This window comes from Phoxinus phoxinus (assembly GCF_949152265.1).
Source record: "Phoxinus phoxinus genome assembly, chromosome: 20".
In the NCBI taxonomy this organism is placed as follows: Eukaryota; Metazoa; Chordata; class Actinopteri; order Cypriniformes; family Leuciscidae; genus Phoxinus; species Phoxinus phoxinus.
This window is the reverse complement of record NC_136895.1, coordinates 10721992-10742566: the sequence shown is the minus strand read 5'-3', so window position 1 is coordinate 10742566 and position 20575 is coordinate 10721992. Positions and strand designations below refer to the sequence as shown.

Here is a 20575-nt window from a genome sequence, read left to right as displayed (position 1 = left end):
ACTGAAAATATAAGTGTATTGGGACTGTCGCTGGAGAGACTGCTAAAGCTCCCCCGATCATATTTTTGGTGGCATATTTATAGAAATGATCATTCTTTCTAAATTTGATGTAAACATAATGTCCTGTGACTACAAATAATCAGACGCAACTGAATAAGTACTATATGTGTCCGCTTTCTTTTGTGAAATAACGGTAAACCACTTTATTTCTGCGGGACTAATGTGCAATCTTGACACAAATTAATTAATTATGATCAATGTATCACATATTATTGTAAAACTGTGGTAAAACATCGATTGCTTGGGTTTTACATCTTTAAGTAAACAACAAAAATGCCAACAAACAGCCACTATCGTGTTAGTTTTGCGATCTCGATTTTCCAGTGATTTCCTTTTGATTCGTTTTCTGATAAAACTTCCATATGTTGGTGAAATGATGGGCTTGTGAGACGTTGTTCCAGTTCATACACGGATACCACTATAATAATACACTTAAAATGTAGGGTGGGACTTGGTTTTATCCATGAGGAATTGTTTGGATTATGAAAAGTAGACTCTCATGAGTATTCAGAGTTTTTTTTTTTTTTTTTTTAAGTCAGGTGCAAAAGAAGCTACTTATAGGCTGCATTTTGATAAAAGATTTAACATTTCTTTGGGAGAACAATGTGTTTTTAGAAACTAAACAATGTCATGTTTTATTTAAATCTGACTTTAATGTTTCTCAGACCACAAATAAACATATTAGTTTAATTGTTGTTAGCACGTTAGCATGTAGCCAAGAACATCCAAAGGCACTGTGTCTGTCAAGAAATACATGAAAAGCTTGATTAGTTATTAATTTGTATTATTTCTCAGATCAGAAATAAACAGAGATGTTAGTTTCAATAATTGATTGTTGTTAGCATGTTAGCATGTAGCAATTGGCTTCTTATGGCACTTTAGAAAGGCACTTTATATCTTTGTGGACAAGATGTATACAGATTTATTTCTTTTCTTTTATTATTATTATAAGCAGTAGCAGCAGTGTAAGGGCAGTAAACTGGTACTTAAATATGGGTGTATATTACCACATTACTAGGCATTCGCCAGTACAATATAACCTGGCATGTGAAACGGCATGTAAAACTGTAATGGAAATCTTGGGCAAAGACACAACATACATAAATTAGATTTTATGGTACAACTGGCCTTTGAGACCCAACAGCTGGTCAACTGTAGCATACCACAATTCAGAGCGCAGAAATTGAGCCAACAATGGATTTAAAAAGTCTAGTTTTATGGTTGGCATGCTATAAAATGATCTTACACACTGCAAGTGCACGCAAACGTAATGAGGTTAGATTTCAAAAATACTGTAACGTTAGGAGCACCTAAGTACTACTAAGTACCTAAAGCACATTTGCCCAGAGGTTGGTTTGATATTTTTTCTTCATTAGCGCAATAGCTAATATATTGCAGTGTAACTTTTCAGTTGTTGTTGTGTCAATTTTTTAAACAAAATGGTTTGTCTTGATTATCATGGACGAAAACTGTGTAAACAAACATTTTCGTCAGCTATTCCGTTCGCATGTCTGTGATATCAAAGAGGACTGTTGGACATTACGCCAGTATCGTCCCACTTTCATGACTCAAAAGCCTAAAATACACCAGTGACACACAACACAGCACGCTCGGCTAACACCGAAAACCAATATGGCTCTCACAGCTGCCTGCCCGCTTCTGCACTCGAGTCGGCTCGCATAAGCGGAGGATCCAGGTGTCAAATGCCCTTCACCAATTAATACAAGCCCGTCTTAAGGCAGGAAATGTGCAGAGTATAATTATACGCTATTGTGGATGTACAATGTCTTTGCACCAATCTGGTCCGTGGGAAGGTACAAGCTTTGTGTATTTCTAGCTAATCCACGGATAAATTGGCACGAGTACAGAGGTCACGCCCCCTGACCTCACGATGGGACAAATTATGTCCTGAAAGCAACTGTTCCCGTTTATAAGGGCCGAACCGCATTGCCTGGAAATGCATGAGATCATGCCTGAGCAGCGTCTGCCTCTGCAACACCTATTGATGCATTAAAACAGCATAGTGGCTGAAATTGTTTTACAATCGTTTAAAATAGAACAAAAATTCAATGAAAATTATGGAAATATATATATACACACACTATCATTCAAAGGCTTGGAGTCAGTAAGATTAAAAGAAAATGTAATTAATACTTAGCCTGGAAATCCAGACCTAAATCTGAAAGATTAATGGTCTGGTGTCGATTAATGAAAATCGGCCAGCTCGAGGGGCGGCACCAAGCATGCATTTGAAAATCTCACTGCACGCAGTTGGCTAACAATTACGACCAATCACAACAATACACGGGGTGACGTATTACTAAGCCCCATACGCTTAGCTACCAGCAGAGTAGTAGCGGAAAGTTCGGATCATTTTACTGACTTGGATCTTTGAATCTCGTTCAGCAAAATAAACGAATCTTTTATCGAGTAATTTCGTTCACTTCAGCGTATAATTAAAATGTCATGTTAAATAGCCCAACACATCTAGTACTTAGGAAAATGTTGATTACATTTGAAAAGTCCAGGCTATTTGCAGTCTGTTAATTCACCTCCTGATCCACGGCGTTATTTCTTCTGCAACTTCACATTTATCACGTCTACTCTGTTCCCGCCTCTCGTGTCTGTCCTCGGGTTCGAACTTGAGCGGAGCTAACTGGTGGATTATACTTTTGCCGTAACCGGTCGACAAAACAGCAAAAACGTTCTTCTTGCAAAGTAACGATTCGAGCGCCGTCTTCTGTTCCTCTTTTAGAGATAAAGGCAAGTCTAAATCTTTCATTGTAGCGCCCAAAGCCGTTTCAAACAACTGGTGTTCATCCATAGCCATCTTGCAATGTTTACTAATGACATCTCGCCCGCCTATATCAGATAACCCGATGTGATTGGTGCAGCTCATATCGAGGGGCATATTTAATGAGCATTATTACTCGACACCAGAGTGAACTCGCTGAGCATATTCAGATTGTGCTCTCACGAGAACTCTGGATTTCCAGGGTAATTAATACTTGCATTCAACATCCATCCATCCAAAAAAAAATCTGTCAAATCCATTAATTATTTCTAATGAATATCTGCTAAATTCTAACCCTGCAGTTTTGTGACTATACAAAAACATTTGCATTCATAATATTACCCAAACCGCTTTAAACAGCAGGGAAGTAAGAAAAGCTACAACGCATGTTCAATAGTATCATATATTCATGTAGCAAGCCTATAAAATGGGTTTTTATTGCTATTGTTTTAATTAGAGAGAATGATATGTTGTATGTTGCTGTATTTACTGTATTAATTCATTTTATTTATCGTAGGTTTATGTATTAAATGTTGTGGTGTGTGTGACCATGTGCTGCTGCAAAGACAAAATGTTCTCATTTTAAAGTGCCAACTTTACACTGACACTGATTTATTGCTCTATTCGGCTATTGTGATTTAATGCTAAAATAATTGTAAACTAACTTTGGCCATTTCCACTTTTAATCATCCATTTATAGATAGATTATATAATCTATACATCTAGTTATATAATAAAAACCTGCTGTAGAAATAAAAGGTCCAAACTATAATATACAGTGCAGTTACACTACATTTTAAGGTGACGTACCGGTAGTTGAATTGCACTTACTCAAATAAGTACTGAATAATAAATAAATAACTGCATGTACTAACTGTAGAGTATTTAGGGTAAGGGTTTGGTTTAGGGTTAGTTAATTGTAATTATACTCTAAAAAATGCTGGGTTGTTTCAACCCAATTTTGGGTCAAATATGGACAAACCCAGCCGTTGGGTTACATTTTTTTATTACATTTTTAACCCAACGTTTGGGTTTGTCCATATTTGACCCAAAATTGGGTTGAAACAACCCAGCATTTTTTTAGTGTATGCATAATTTACTGTTATTACTATGTAAGTACATGTAGTAATGTGTAACTACATCACCTTAAAATGAAGTGTTACAGAAAGTGCATTAAATGTACTCCTGAACATGAATTACTAATGCACATTTTGACGAGGAAATCAGAAGCCGTCTATCCCGACATATGTAAGGGGCGCGTATAGTATAGTACCATATTCAGTTACTGCTTACACGGGCATCTGTGTCTCACATGTAACGTACTGTATGCACAAGGTTTCTTTTCCCATCGGATTTAAATGTACATAAAGTGTAAACTTACAAATGATCTGCAAATGTAGTATGTCCTAATTATATGACCACAATTGACTAGTTTTCCCAGGAAAACTTAACTGGTGTTTATATGGACTGTATTTATTTTGTTTAGACATAATAAATTATTAAATTGTATATAAATATCACTGTAAAAATGATATGATCAATAAGTTATGACAACATTTGCTTTTGCATTGCTTTAACTCTTAATTAATAGTATTAATAGTATTAAAAAGTTATACAAGATTCAACTCATTTTTTTAAGTTAGTTTAATGTAATTTAAGTTCAAATAACTTAAACATCCACGTTGATTGTACTTAAAAGTTTAAGGCAGCAACTTTTTTACAATGTGTATTTCAAATGCAATTTTTTGCTTTGATTACTAAAAATGACAAACCAAAACTACCAAAAACATATATTTTTTTATACTGAATGAATTATATTTTAAGCATTTAACTGACTGAATTATATTTTACTATAAATGATGTTACTATAAAAGTGGAAATGTGCAATTGTTCCATAATCGTCTGGTCTCTGTATTAATTGGTGTAACTAAATAAAAACAAAACAAAACTAAAAACATTTGGTGTAGAAAGAATTTTCACTCAAAAATTGCTTTTAAATTTCCCCCAAATAAAGTAATACTTTGAATAAAACACAACATTTTGAAGTAGAAAAAGTGAAATATTAAAACATACCCCAGAAACTTTTGTTTTATTTAAAAACATTTTTTTTTTACAGTTTAGTGAGGTTGATACATTTATAATAAATATGATTTTTGACTTCAATGAAACCAAATACTTTAGATTGACCACATCAAGTAGGCTACTTATGTTTTCAGGTTAACTGAGATTTCCAAAAATACAAATCTTTAAAACACAACTAAACGCAAAAGAAAAAAAACTGAAACAACCTTGACTGCTCAACAACTTCTCAACGCTACATTTCTAATAACCACTTCGAAATTCAACATGCATCTTTGTCTCGCCGTACAACCGCGCCAGCCTCCACACCACAAACATCGAAGCTCTTTTTCTCCTCACACACACACACACTCCATATGCATCCAGAGAGGAAACAATAAATTAGCCTCCTGAGATGTATGAAATCACAAAAACTTGGCGGCCACTTGCTAATCTATGTCAGAACACACTGTCACCACATTATCAGGCCGCTGGCTCTTACCTCGCCCAATCCCTTCCCTCTCTCTCTGCTCAGATCCAGGGCTGTGTGTACACTAGCCGCTCGTAGGTCCCTTTGCCACGAATGTGTGCTGCTCCATTCGGCCTGGAATAGTTCAGCGTCACATGTGCTGCGCAAAAGTGAGTGAAGGGAAAACAGGGAGGGCGATGTTATGTGAACTTACACCTTATGGATGAAACCATTCCCAAATGGGATGTGCCTCCCCATCCGATGCATCAAACATACTTTCATTAGGCATGATTGTGTACCAGATGTGCGGACGAAAAACTTAACCTACTACCCTTTTCATTTGAACTCTTAACTTATATGAGGTAGGAGAAAAAAATAAACCAAAGATTTGATTTTTAATATGCATTGCCTATTTGGATATTTAGGTATAGCAGAAACAACTAAACCAAAAGATTTGATTTTTTAATTTGATTTTAGTAAGTATAGCCTATATGCTGATTTAAAATAGATTAAAATGATTAGGCCTCTTATTACATACAAATGTTTGGGGACGGTACAATTCTACGGACACTTTCATTCAGCAAGGATCCATTAAATTGACTCGACAATAAGTGTAAGAAATTGATTTACAATGGTATCTTTAAAACACTCTCAGACTGACCCTGTTGCTCCAAAGACACTTGTTACAAAATCCTGTTTAGGAAAAACTGTCTCCATAGCGTACTTGGAAGTTTTTCAGCCTTTTTTACCTCTAAATTTTGGGTGAATGTGTTTAAGGGCTGCAGTGAAAAATAATAATATTTACTCCTTAATTTTGAGAAACACCCTGTTTTTAAATATGGTAATGTTGCTGGGAAAATATCACATTCACACATGTAAATTGAAAAAAATAATACATTTTTCTGTAATTTAGTTCAAGTTACTGATGTAATTGCATGAAATACTGTATAGACTGACAATTCTATATAAAACAATAGTGGATTTAACATCAAAATTCAACGTCTAATGTTAAAATGTAAGTTTTTTATGTAACCTTCTTCCTTTAAACATATTCTGCTCAGTTCAAGAATGATTTATGCAATTTTATATTATTTATTTGAAAGAATTAAAAGAGCAGTTTCACGTCTATCCTTGTATTGTTGAACTGGTCAAAGTTGATAATGATATAGGATTTAGAAATTAGTAATACGTAATCCAATACTACAGTATATGAGAGTAATTAGTACAATAATCTAAATACACGGTTGAAGATATAATTAGTAGCTAGCTAGTAATTAATAATTTTTTTAGAGTAACTAACCCAACACTGCTATATAAACAAATATTAATCATGTACAAGAGCGAAACTTAAAATTAACTCTTAATATTAACTTCTATTTGAGCTTGCGTATTGTGTAATAAAACTTTCTTATATCTTTAATCGTTTAAAGTGGATTTTTTTTCATCTGTTCTGACTCTTAAAAATGACCTTTATTGGTGTAATCTAATGTAGTCAGGTTGAAATATTCATATTAAAAGGCTTTTTTTTTTACTTACAATTTTAATTAAATTTACATAAATTAAAAAGTTAATTGAAATATAACACAGAGTTCATTTTTAGATTGCCCGACAAAAATGCGAACCACGCAAGTTTAAGAAAGTAGAAAACAAGCATGTTAACAGTAGGACCTTTAAAACAGAATTAAATTTAAGTCGGAGTGAAACATGAGCAACCCAAATCCAGCAGAAATGTCCTGCAGGAGTCACGCCGGAGTTTGTGGGATAATGTGCGAGTATTAAATCCTAAACGCGATCCTTGTTTGACAGCATTCTGTCTTTGCCAAGACGCCCACCTGGCTCTGAACCTCATACGTCCAGTTTCTCTGTGTCCTAGTTTTCACATTTTTAATTAGCAACATCAGAGAGTTGTAATGACAGATGAGTGGTATCACCTGCTTATCATGATGAACGGAAGCGCTGACAGCATGTGGGATAAAACACAACGCCCTGACAGATCTGCTAAACTATTGGGAATATTAACAGAACAGGACGTCATTACGCACCACAAGCATGTCGAACCTTTGGCCACAAATATTGGACAGAATTACTGACAAAATCTTAAAATACATAATATATAATCACACAATAATAATACAAAATAAATTATTTAATTTGCTTAATTTTGTTTGTTAAAAAAGTTGCTGTTTTTTGTGAGCAAAATGTTATTTTTTTATTGTAATGATATTACAAATACCTGTAGGCAATTAAACATATTTGTTTATCATCTTATTTTTAAGATTTTAAATGTTCTTTATTTGTGTGTGTGTGTGTGTGCGTGCGCGCTGTTGCCTTAATTCTATATATATATGCCTACATTATATAAAATGCAATGCATGTGTATTAGTGGGAAATTCACTAATTGAATTGAATTTTTGCTGCAATAAGATAAACTATATTCATAAGAAACATTTCCTAAACAAAAACACTCTTTAAAAATGATGCAGGTCTCAATACAGGTCCTTTAAATTTATCATAAATTTTATTATCGATGTCAAGAATGAACACAGGAATTTACTGTATTTCCATTCAGAGAAATTCAACATTCATCAATAGAATTGCATTAAGCTTAGTGACGAAACAAACTTTTATTATATTATACAATAATATAAATATTACGTTTTATCAAATTTGATATTGTCAAAAATGCACACCATCAAAATATATTGTAATTTTGGTATAATTGTGCACCAAATTGATTTCAGATAACTCTATAGATTATTTAATTACTCAAATCAAATCAGAATTTGAGGTAAATTAGAGCCATGAAATGTTCTTCCAACATGATCCATAAAATAAACATCATATTTCAGTTTCATATTTCATATCATATTTCAGTTTCTACTTGAATTACCCATTAACAAGATGTCACACTTACCACCAATAGAAATTTGAGTTTCATTTTCATATGAATGAAATTTAAATTTCTATTGGTGGCACGTTTAACTGAAAAAGAAAAAAGTAAAGAAAAAAAAGTAGTTTTATGAATTTCTCTGAATATTTCATTTTAATTCATCAAATTTAAATTAATTCTAATAAAATTAAATATTGCTTATGGTTTCATTTTGAATTAAATTCAAAGCCAGCAGCAAAATTTTAGTTTTAAGTGCGGTCTCACTTCATTTCTAAATAGAGTACGATCCTGGTTCATGTAAGCACTCAGCAAGATATTCCATCCATAATTCCTGATTTAAATTCAACAATATTTAATTACTAATAAAACAGAATTAATTCAACCTGAATTCAAGACCAGTGAAACTTTAACCTCAGCAGTTTCAAATATGTTGACCCCAGGGTTGCCAGCTCTGCGTGACAAAACTAGCCCAATGTCCAGTCAAAAATAGCCTAATTTCCATATCCCAAATATCAAACCTCAAGATATGCCATTCCCATACCTCAAATACATTTTACAGTCACTGTAAAAACAACTATAGTGATCATAAACACCGCTCAAAGGTTCCCCACCACTCACTCTCCGTCATGACAAAACTTAACATCCCGCACAGTTTAACCATTGGTAGAATATATCATATTTCAGTCAAATATAATTCATGCAAAATGTCTAACCTTTAACCTGCAGGACGAAACAAATCAACCCGTCGGCATCGGTTTTAAAGTAGCCCGATTACACGGGAAACCCGTGGACTTGGCAACTCTGGCTGACCCCAAACACATGTGGTCGAGCGAGCAGCGGACTGAATACCAGAGCGGAAAGTGAGAGAGATCTGTCCAGCCAATCACAAACTCAACCCTCAAACACAAGACAGATGCTTTCAGTTGCAAAGAGAAAATATAGTTTTTTAAAAATTCTGTCAAAAGCACACATGAATAAGCTGTTTTCACTAACAGTGGTTTTGCATGATGATTGAGAATAGTTAATTTAGTCCTCCTAACTTAAATGTTAATATCATAAATAATATTTTTGCAATTGCTGTTGGGTAAAACAGTAGGCTACTGTATGCATCACACCGCATACATTGAGACAACAGTCAAGCTCGTATTTTTAGATCAGGAATCTGGATGTAGGCTATATTGTGCATTTTTTTTACATTTTATAAAATTATACAAATATTAAATAACATATATTTTATGTTACATTTGCAGTTATCATTGTTACTGTGTTTTATGTTTAAAAGTTTGCTGATAATTCTAAACACAATTGACCCTTCGCAGGGAGTTTGATTGACAGGTGATCTGACCAATTATACTTCGCCATCCGCCATTTTGTCCGACAAAGCAGTCAGGAGTTAGTAGATTAACATGAGAGGATTTGAACTTGAAAAGCAGAGTGTACTGACGCCTTTCCACGGTTAAAACAACATTCCTTCTGATGTTCATCATATTTATTTGATGCTATAATTGAACTAGAAGGAAGAGATGAACGATTCACGAGCAGCTTTAACTGATGCTCTACAGAGATCTGTCAGACACATTAAAGAGCCACAAAACGGTTTTATTGTTTAAATTTCTTTTTAAAAATGACAAAATTTGAAAGGTGAGACTGTTTAATATCAAAAGTAAACCAAAAGTAACCTGGTCTGTCCTGTCTGTCAGTGTTTTGTCAGTCTCCTCTCTGTGTATGTATTTTTCATTGCGTGAGAACATGGTGTGTGTGAGAGCAGCGTAGCTCGTCGGACATAGCAACAGTAACTAAAGGGGGCGGGTCTTTGCGAACGGTCAATTGTTCAATTGATCAATGCTCAATTGATGATTAATTTTCAATCTAAATTTTAAATAAAATTGTAATTAAACTATAAATCCATAAAATGATCCCATGATGGAAAACCCTAAAAGGTTCTATGAAGCGCCTGACGGAACCTTTTAAGATTCTATATAGAACCTTTTCTTCTAAGGGCCGGTTCACACAGAACATGTTTTTGCGGTTAAAGGGGAGAGATGCGGATAAGTGGAAAGAAAAAAAACGCAAGGTCTAGAGACGTGTTTTTTTAAAAGTCAAACTTATTTTAACTTGAGTGTCGGGTTTTTGGAACACAGTGTCATGCGTGAGATGCTGCAAAAGACGCGAGTTGTGAACGCAGCGGTTAAAGACGTCCGTCTAGCGTGTTTACATTGAAAAACAATGGAAAAGTGGAATGAAAAAATGCGTTCTGTGTGAACCAGCCCTAAAAGAGGCCATTCACTCAACGCTTTTTTGCTTTGAAAAACGCGAGATGGCGGCAGAGGAATGGCGGGAAAAAAGCGTAAGGTCTCAAGATGTGTTTTTAAAAGTTTAACTTATTTTAACTTGAGCGCTGCGTTTTTAGAACGCAGTGTCATGAGCGAGATGCGAACGCAGCGGTTAAAGACGTCCGTCTAGCACATTTACATTGAAAAACAATGGAAAAGTAGCGCAGTGGAATGGAAAAATGTGTTCTGTATGAACCAGCCCTTAGGGGCCGTTCACACAGCGTCTAAAAAGCGATAACGGCATTATTTTGACCTTGAGACAGGAAAGAAATGTTTGGGTAATTAAGCAGAGGTCCGTGTAAACGTGATATTTCTTTTAACTTGACACAGAGTCTTAAAAACGTGGCGCTCGTGCGAGACACTGCAAAAAGACGCAAGACGTGAGCGCAATACACGTCCATCTAGTGTGTGTTTACATAGAAAACCTATAACAAAGTAGCACATTGGAATGGAATAGCCTCTAAGAGTGTATTAGCCTGTTTTTATATAGATATTCATGTGAAAGCACATGAACCACTGGTCTTTTGGAATTATAAAAAAATTGATAATGACTGTTTGTTAATGAATAGTTTCACATCATTTAGTCATTAAAGTCACCCTGTGGTAAAAACAAGTTTTTAATGTTGTTTATATGTGGTGTTAAATGTGCTTTAAGACAAACCATGTGCAAGTACATAAGTCAACACCAGTGCTGAGTATTTCCTCCTTAAAACTGCAGTCTCAAAAACAGGTTTGAAATCGCTGACGATTCTGACGTCACAAACTACCCTGTAACCAATCAGGTCAACATGCCGGCGGGCTTTAGCATCTCATTAACTATGACCGCTCTGTTACAGGGAAGTCTCAAGAGATGCCAGGTTATACCAGTATATTTTTCTGTTGATATGAAAAATCTGATAAATTTAGCAATATAGCGCGTGTATGTTGTATATTACGATATTATGATGAACTATATGCCTTTCACCACTGACGTTCTGAGTTATTCAAAGCGTTTCTGATGATTATTGTTAGAAGGCGAACAGGAACATAGTTTGTGTAAAATTAGCAACACATTATTAGCTGTTTGATAACATAGTCAAGCAAAAGGCTAATCATATTAATTACCGTTATGTGTCCGACGTTGCAAAGAGCGACACCATTGCATTGTGCAGTGTTTACCTCAGTAAGTTGGCGGAGTGAATCTGTGTGTGAGCTGGCGTGAGTGGAGGCGGGGCTAATTAGCATATTCATAGATCCTTGCAGTTACATTCAAGCTATTTTAATGCATGAAAAAAAATTCTCAGGAAAAACTGCCATTTTTGTGCTCAAAGATTAGTTTTAAGGGATACAATTATTGACTATAGGGGGACTTTTATATGACAACTAAAACACTTTCTTAAAAAATTTAAACTACAGGTGATTTTGATAATTTCACAACTCACTTATTTCTTATTTTCCACTATAATATTATGTGGTAGTTTTGTAATGCTCTTCATGGGCTGCCATAAACAGCCTGTTGTACACAAGTGGCCCAGCATCCAATTCCCAGCGAGGTGCCAATGTGACAGATTTACAACCAGCCATCTGTTGGCATAGTACGGACGGCACAACAACCAGCATTTCAGATTCTTTCCCCTTTTTTAGCCACACAGGGCCACAGTGACTCCCAAAACCTTCTGACAGGGAACAACACGACTGATGTAAAGCTAGACCTTCACTCTGATGCCAAAACAATGGAGAGGAGGTAAACCAGCAACCCATTGTTGACTAAACTGGATTTAAAGCAACATGCTTTGACAAAAATAAGTAAGTGAGGGAAATTAAAGCACACACCTCAAAAAGTACAGGCTATATTTATTCATTCATTTACGTACATTACTGCAAGTTTTGAAACAAACGTGTTTCAATAAAAGTTTACGATCAGTGGGTTTAATGAGTTGATCATCATGTGATAAAAATATAGCAAGAGTCATTCATCAAGGTTTAAGTTGATCCCTGACAGTGTCATTTCAAAATGACTGATTTCATGCTTTGCCGTGAGCAGATACAAAGGCAAATCCACTAGATGGTGCTGACAGATTTCTCACTCACCAAAGCATCCGAGACATTAGTTGTGAACTAGGACTCACATACGGCCTAATGAGGGCAGTGTGTACTGGGGGATAAATCTGCTGGCTGCACACACAGAGAAATCTCACACTTCAACCGACTGCTGGCTTCTATATAGCTCAGGTTCCCCTTTACAGTGTAAATCTATGTCAAGTCATCGCTAAAATCACAAATCTGTTTGCTTAGAAAAGTAACAGCACATCTCTCCTCATTTTGAGGTGTTCGTAGCACAAGCACTGTTTTTGCCACTATTAAGGCTAAAGGGTGATTGAACTATCGAATCAGAAAAGGTGGACAACACATGAATTAAAAAAAATTTTTAGGCCATTCTGTATGAGCAACTCAGTTGACCACTTGCATAATTGGCTTATGATGACAAATATTTGTTATTCAAAATAAACAGATGTTTTATTTTCATATTTTAAGTTTTCATTTTAATTAATAATGCTGTGCTTTTGTGCAATTTGGTTTTATTCAGTTTAGTTTTCGTTCAGTTTTATTTCTTTTCCTTAAGCAAAATTTCTAGTTTTCAAATTTTTCATCTAATATTTATCAGCTTTTTTAATTAACAATTTTTTAAAAGCGTTTTAGTAAATATTAACGTTGGTGTAGTGTTTTTGATTATATATTGTTGTAAAAGTCGTGCAATGTCTTCCATTTAAAAGTCATTTATTTAACTTATTATGGTTTATGAAAGTAACTAAAACCTTTAAGTTTGCTTCAAACAAACTGCGACACAAGTTAGATAAATTCTATAATGCTATTATGTAATGCAAGCTTATTGATCCACAAGCAAAAACATAATTATTTAAACTTTTTTAATGTTTGATGAAAGCACAGACCAACTTTAATTTCTCTAATTTCTCAAGCTGGACCTGACGGCCTAAAGGTTTTTAGTTTTCTCTACTAAATCTAAATTGACATTTGTTGTGCATACATTCAACTGTGGCTCAATCAATCAGATTTCTAGCTTTATAAACATTGTGGTTCAACGCACAACCATAGCATAAAATAAAATGTAGTAAATGGAAATGTGAAGTACGCAAATAATTTTGAAGTATAGCTTTCAATAAATCACTCCGACATTAACAACCTAGTCAACTCAAGCCAAGTCATCAGAGTGTCGGGATTGGCCGGTCGGGCTGTAGGGAGTGTCTGAGCCAAACCCAGTTGAGGAGAGAGTGATTTACGGTGTCCTGGTCTGGTGTGACCCAAACCACAGTCTAGTGCAAGAGCGCACCATATCACGGGCATCTGGAATGTGATTCATGTTCTGCTGTAGCGTCACAACCACCCGACAGAGCATTTGTTAAAAGGTCCACATTTAGTCATACCATATGGTGACTTTTACAAGCTTTTCCTAAGGAAGAAAACAGACGTGAACAAATAGGGCATTGTGTGTCACATGTATAATCACGTAATTCACACATACAAATTCTGATTCTATAATAATACCAAGCTATAAATGTAAACTACAAATTTGACCTTGATCAGACAGCTAAAACGTGTTAAAATTGTGCGTCAAATGTGTAAGTGTGTTCGCGCACAGCCTAGCAACTGTGACTGTCAGCACAGAAATAAAACTTTAAGACTGGTTTAGTGCCTATTAAATTCTCAGAGTTATATGCTTTCGGCCTTTGGACAAGAAACACAGGTTGTGTTTCATAAACCAAGGCGATCTAAAGAGAAAACCAAGTTTTTTAAAAGTCCTGCAGTCAATAATTTCACCCCTTAAAACTAATCTTTGATCACCAAAATGACATCTTTAAACGATTTTATTTTCATGCCTATAAATAGCTTGAATGTAACTCCCTTGCCTCATTTAGTATACGTGGTTCTATGAATATGCAAATTAGCCCGCCTCCACTCACTCACACCAGCTCAGAGATCCACTCGTTGACGAACACGCGTTGATCTGATCAGGCACGTGCAGAGGGGGGGGGGGGCTTTGGGTGCTCGAGCCCCTGCCCTTTTTCAAAATGAATCAAAAGTGCCCTTCTCAAACAAATATCATTGATAATATTGTGGTCAATAAAACAAAATGCATTTGCCAATAGCTTATAATTTACATGACAATGTGTACAAGACTAAAGTAGCCTAAATTCACGTTTATTTTTACATTTCTGTCAGTCTGAGGTGTCGTTGCTATAACGCGTTGCTATGGGTTGCGTCACTTGCGTCAAGTTGTGCGTGTCTTGCTTCGGTCTTGACTGACAATCTCCATTTTCGAGGCTCTAAAACTCCGGAGTAGTGTGTGGGCGGCAGGCATATCGTAGCAAAAGTTATGCATTTTAAAATAAAAATGTACTATTTAGTGTACACGTATGTATCCCACACAGTCTGCTTGGGAACCGATGCTCTCGAGCGTCTTTCAGTGAGTAACGTTATGGCTCGACGGCAGGAAAAAAAAAAAAAAGTTTTTTTTTATTATTATATATATATTTTTTATAATAAAAGGTTGCGTGTCGATTCAATTAAAAATCCACATAACACATATTTTAAAATATTACTTAATTCGCTGAAGCCTGTTTGTCATGCATAATACACCGACCAATCGTCATCTGGCACAAGAAGTTCAAATATCATTGGACGGTCATTTATAAATAAATCATTTGAAAAATTACATGGACAGAATTTACATTGAAGTGATCTGAATCTCCGTCGTTGACCTAATGGATGTTAATTGACTACAAACCAGCACCAAAAGTAGCATTAATGGTAAGTATAGTATTCAAGTCACTTGTATTTAGTCTATATTGATACACCGTTTACCATTATGAAACTATCATAGTTTGTTAAATGAAGCCCAGGCCTACTGCAGGCCTATTATGTGAAGTGTAGGCTGCCTGACAACAACACGCGAAATGGTGACTTTATTATTTTAACATTTTTGCTTAAAGCCTTATGCACTTTAAGCCTGCATTTATTTGATCAAAAATACAGAAAAAAAAAACTACAATTTAAAATAATAGTTTTCTATTTTTAATATACTTTAAAAATATAATTTATTTCTGTGATGCAAAGCACACACACACACACACACACACACACACACACACACACACACACACACACATATATATATATATATATATATATATATATATATATATATATATATATATATATATATGCCCTTTTTTATATTTGAGCCCCTGCCCCTGTGGAACTCTCTGCACGTCCCTGGATCTGATTGGTTACAAGGTAGTTTGTGACGCATTTTTGAGATTGTCTTTGGTTCACTGCGGTTTTAAAGAGAAAATACTAAGCAGTGGTGTTGACTTATGACTTTACACATGGTTTGTCTTAAAGCATATTAAAAACATTACATAGACATATAAAAAACATTAAAAGCTTGATTTTCACCACAGGGGGACTTTAAGAAGTGGCGATTTTGTATGAATTTTTACGATGTGATTCATATGGAAATGTAATAATTTTAGGAAAAAAGCAAGCATGAAGGTCCATACATGTAACCGAGCCCTCAGTGGGGCATAAGCAGATTGTTTAAATCCGTATGAATACGAATCGCCACCAATTCGGCAAAGAGTAAAATAGTTACGAATTTGAATTGGTTATTGCACTGGTTGCAGTGATTTTTTTGCGCAAGTCAATTTACTGGTATTTATGCCATTATTTACTGCCCAAAAAAATCCTGTCTTAAACCAGACGCTAATTTGCGCTGCTCCAGCTGCGTCCGTGTTCTTCAATATGCGCGTCGTCAGGAGATCACGCGCAGAACTTTCCACTCCCATCTGCGCTTTTTTAGGATTGCGCGCTCGTGCTAATTTGCCCCGTTTAGAAAATCTGGCCTTTGTTTATTTGTGTACCAAATGTGTGTATTTGATGATAGTTTTACCAAATAAAATGGTGAAATGCTATAAGTGACTGTACGTTCACAAACACTAGTCTATATTGGGATTTGATTAAGTATACAGATATACTGTCGGCACCGATAGTCTCGTGGGCAAGTGCCCACATGTAGCGCCGTCGCGCTTCGGTCGACCCGAGTTCTAATCCCGGCTTGTGGACCTTTCACAATCCCGTTTCCTCTATCTCTCTCTCACCTCACTTCCTGTCTAGCTACTGTCCAATCCAATAAATAGCAAAAATGCCAAAAGTAAATTTAAAATAAAAATTAAAAGTGTACAGATATACTTTTGATTTATTAATCCGAAATTAATTTCCAAATTCTGTGGCATTACTCGTTATACGATAAATTAAATTTTTATGACTGGATTCTGCGATTCCATCCATGTTTAGCATATTGTGGAAATCCTGGCTCTAATTTGACTGTTGTTTAGCTTAGCAACATGCTAGCATCCACTGGAATCAGTTGCGAGATTATTTGTGAGGCGGTTTTAAATCGGTCACTTGTGAGGTTCCAGTTTAGGATGCTGCCTATATACTGTAGGCGCCGCGGGTACTCACTAGGTGTTGGACTGGAGTTCCTAACAGCATGTCCAATGTTCCCTTCTGTCTGAGTGTTCTTGGACACACTACACCGGTTTAGGTCTGGCTCCGACCCCTGTGCTGACAGCCACAGGAAAAAGACGCCCACCTACCTGCAGGCTGCTGACAGTACATGTTACAGCACGTGTCGAGGTCAGAGGCCAGATGATTGCAGAGCGTTTGGCTCTGGGACCACCAGCCTAAGAATATTCTAAGTCCAGCCAGCTCAGCACATCATCATGTGGACTACATTCAACATTCACACACTCAGGCCAACACAGACGGCCTTCAATCTGTTCAGCACGTTCTGAAGTCCAGCACACACACTCACTCTCTCTCCTGAAAAGATGGACTTTTTATAGGATGTGCTCTTCCACCAGCTTCTAAAAAAAATATATATGTGGCATGGTGACCACATCTGGAACAGGCAGAAATGTAACCCTATAACGCCTACTGTATCCTATTTGATGTGGCCTCTAAATGATCAACGTGATTAAAACTTTGCTTGAATATATACAAAATATACTGCATGTTGTCTGAATGATAGTTCATTGTTTGCGTTCCCCAGAGAAACTTTGCGTTCCCTCACAAAACCGGTTGCGTTCCCCAGAGAAACTTTGTGCGTTCCCCCCCAGAGAAACTTTGCGTTCCCCAGAGAAACTTTGTGCGTTCCCCAGAGAAACTTTGCGTTCCCCAGAGAAACTTTGCGTTCCCCAGAGAAACTTTGTGCGTTCCCCAGAGAAACTTTGTGCGTTCCCCAGAGAAACTTTGCGTTCCCCGGAGACACTTTGCGTTCCCCGGAGAAACTTTGTGCGTTCCCCAGAGAAACTTTGCGTTCCCCAGAGAAACTTTGCGTTCCCCAGAGAAACTTTGCGTTCCCCAGAGAAACTTTGCGTTCCCCAGAGAAACTTTGCGTTCCCCAGAGAAACTTTGCGTTCCCCAGAGAAACTTTGCGTTCCCCAGAGAAACTTTGCGTTCCCCAGAGAAACTTTGCGTTCCCCAGAGAAACTTTGCGTTCCCCAGAGAAACTTTGCGTTCCCCAGAGAAACTTTGCGTTCCCCAGAGAAACTTTGCGTTCCCCAGAGAAACTTTGCGTTCCCCAGAGAAACTTTGCGTTCCCCAGAGAAACTTTGCGTTCCCCAGAGAAACTTTGCGTTCCCCAGAGAAACTTTGCGTTCCCCAGAGAAACTTTGCGTTCCCTCACAAAACCGGTTGCGTACCCCAGAGAAACTTTGCGTTCCCTCACAAAACCGGTTGCGTTCCCCAGAGAAACTTTGCGTTCCCCAGAGAAACTTTGTGTTCCCTCGCAAAACCGGTTGCGTTCCCCAGAGAAACTTTGTGTTCCCTCGCAAAACCGGTTGCGTTCCCCAGAGAAACTTTGCGTTCCCCAGAGAAACTTTGCGTTCCCTCGCAAAACCGCTTGCGTACCCCAGAAAAACTTTGCGCTCTCTCGCAAAACGGTTGCGTACCCCAGAGAAACTTTGCGTTCCCAAGAGAAACTTTGCGTTCCCCAGATAAACTTTGCGTTCCCTCGCAAAACCGCTTGCGTTCCCCAGAGAAACTTTGCGTTCCCTCACAAAACCGGTTGCGTACCCCAGAGAATCTTTGCGTTCCCTCACAAAACCGGTTGCGTTCCCCAGAGAAACTTTGTGTTCCCTCGCAAAACCGGTTGCGTTCCCCAGAGAAACTTTGCGTTCCCCAGAGAAACTTTGCGTTCCCTCACAAAACCGGTTGCGTTCCCCAGAGAAACTTTGTGTTCCCCAGAGAATCTTTGCGTTCCCTCGCAAAACCGGTTGCGTTCCCCAGAGAAACTTTGCGTTCCCTCGCAAAACCGCTTGCGTACCCCAGAAAAACTTTGCGCTCTCTCGCAAAACGGTTGCGTACCCCAGAGAAACTTTGCGTTCCCAAGAGAAACTTTGCGTTCCCTCGCAAAACCGCTTGCGTTCCTCGGAGAAACTTTGCGTTCCCCAGATAAACTTTGCGTTCCCTCGCAAAACCGCTTGCGTTCCCCAGAGAAACTTTGCGTTCCCTCGCAAAAACTGTTGCGTTCCTCGGAGAAACTTTGCGTTCAATTGCAAAAACTTTCACAGTTTCTCAGGGGGACACAAACATTTGCAAGAGAACACAAAAGGCAATGTCAAAATCATTTTTCCTCCCATCTAATTTTATTTCTTCTTCACCATGTCCCTTTTAAGGGCTCCGTATTTTGATGTTAAATCTTTAATGATTTTTAAAAAGTGACCACAAGAATAACTTTTATAATTATAAAATTACTAGTTCTTTTTCTCTTCCAAAAACTGTAAATGTAACGGTATTTAACTATAAAATTACATTGAATAACTGTAGATCTAACTGTACATTTACTGTATAATGTACAGAAACTTAAAACCAATTAACTTTTTTTGTCACCGTAGGATTTTTACATTGTGCCTTTATTTAAAAACCACCATTTTTAATAATTCATTTTTATTAAATTATTTATATAGAAAAATTAAGACATTTAATTTAATTTCTTTTACACTATTTTAGAGCCCTATTATTGTAAAAGTTTAAATACTTATAATAATTGTTACTAGATTGTTAAAGATTTATGAATTCAATTGATTAGACATACTTTTTTGATTGTTAAAATTAAACCATTAAAACAGAATCAATAAATTAAAACAAAATTACAACAGATTTCATTGGGTTTCGAAATGTATTTTGTTAAACTTTTAATAAAGTGTTGTTAAACTGTATAAGCATTATGATTTCAATTAATTAGGCATGCTTTTTTTGAATAAAATGTAATGCATCTAAATCAATCCTCAGAATATATATATACATTTTTTTAAAATAGAAATTTAGAAAGTAAAAAATATACAACAGAATTATGGAACGCTTGACATTTAACAACCTGGACCAACTTTGCTTTGTTATAAAAAGGTAAAATTATCTGATATTTTAGAGACCTTGACACACAGTCATGAGGGTCTCATGCTCTACACATGCTGGTCGCACCACGTGATTTTTTCAAATATGAATAAATAATATTTCAATTGTTAGGTGAGCGATTCCTTTAAAGGAGGTCCCTGAGGCAGGGTGTAAATTTTCGTGTTGACTAGGCAGAACCAAAATAGATTAATTGGCCGATTTGCAGGCTAACCGGTTTTGAAATGCAGCTCATTGCAATGTCACAGTGAATCAAGTTGACATAAGAGAGCATTTTCATCTCTGTATTCATAGTGGACTTCACAAGCATGACTTTCACAAGCCTTGGGTGATGTTTCCAAACATAAGCAGATTTCATCCGAGTTCAGGGCAACATACCCAACATACTTTGCCCCCCGCCACCCAACACTACGCCCCCTGACCGCCCCAACTACCACCACCCTGAGCGAGATCTGTCCCGAGCTTGCGTAGCATTTTACCATCTGTCAGCACCACCAGCC

The 20575-nt window shown here is 36.6% G+C and overlaps 1 protein-coding gene across 3 annotated transcripts in view; it reads right to left on the bottom strand.

Moving 5' to 3' along the window:
* rbm20 (RNA binding motif protein 20) overlaps positions 1–20575 on the bottom strand; it is a 68540-nt gene that overhangs the window by 28239 nt on the left and 19726 nt on the right. Inside the window, exon 1 of one of the 3 annotated variants that reach the window (XM_079593657.1) lies at positions 5415–5543. The exons of the other annotated variants lie outside the window; for them this stretch is intronic. The gene's annotated coding sequence lies outside the window, so the exon portion shown is untranslated. Of the gene's footprint in view, positions 1–5414; positions 5544–20575 lie in introns of those variants that run through there. 3 annotated transcript variants of the gene reach the window in all.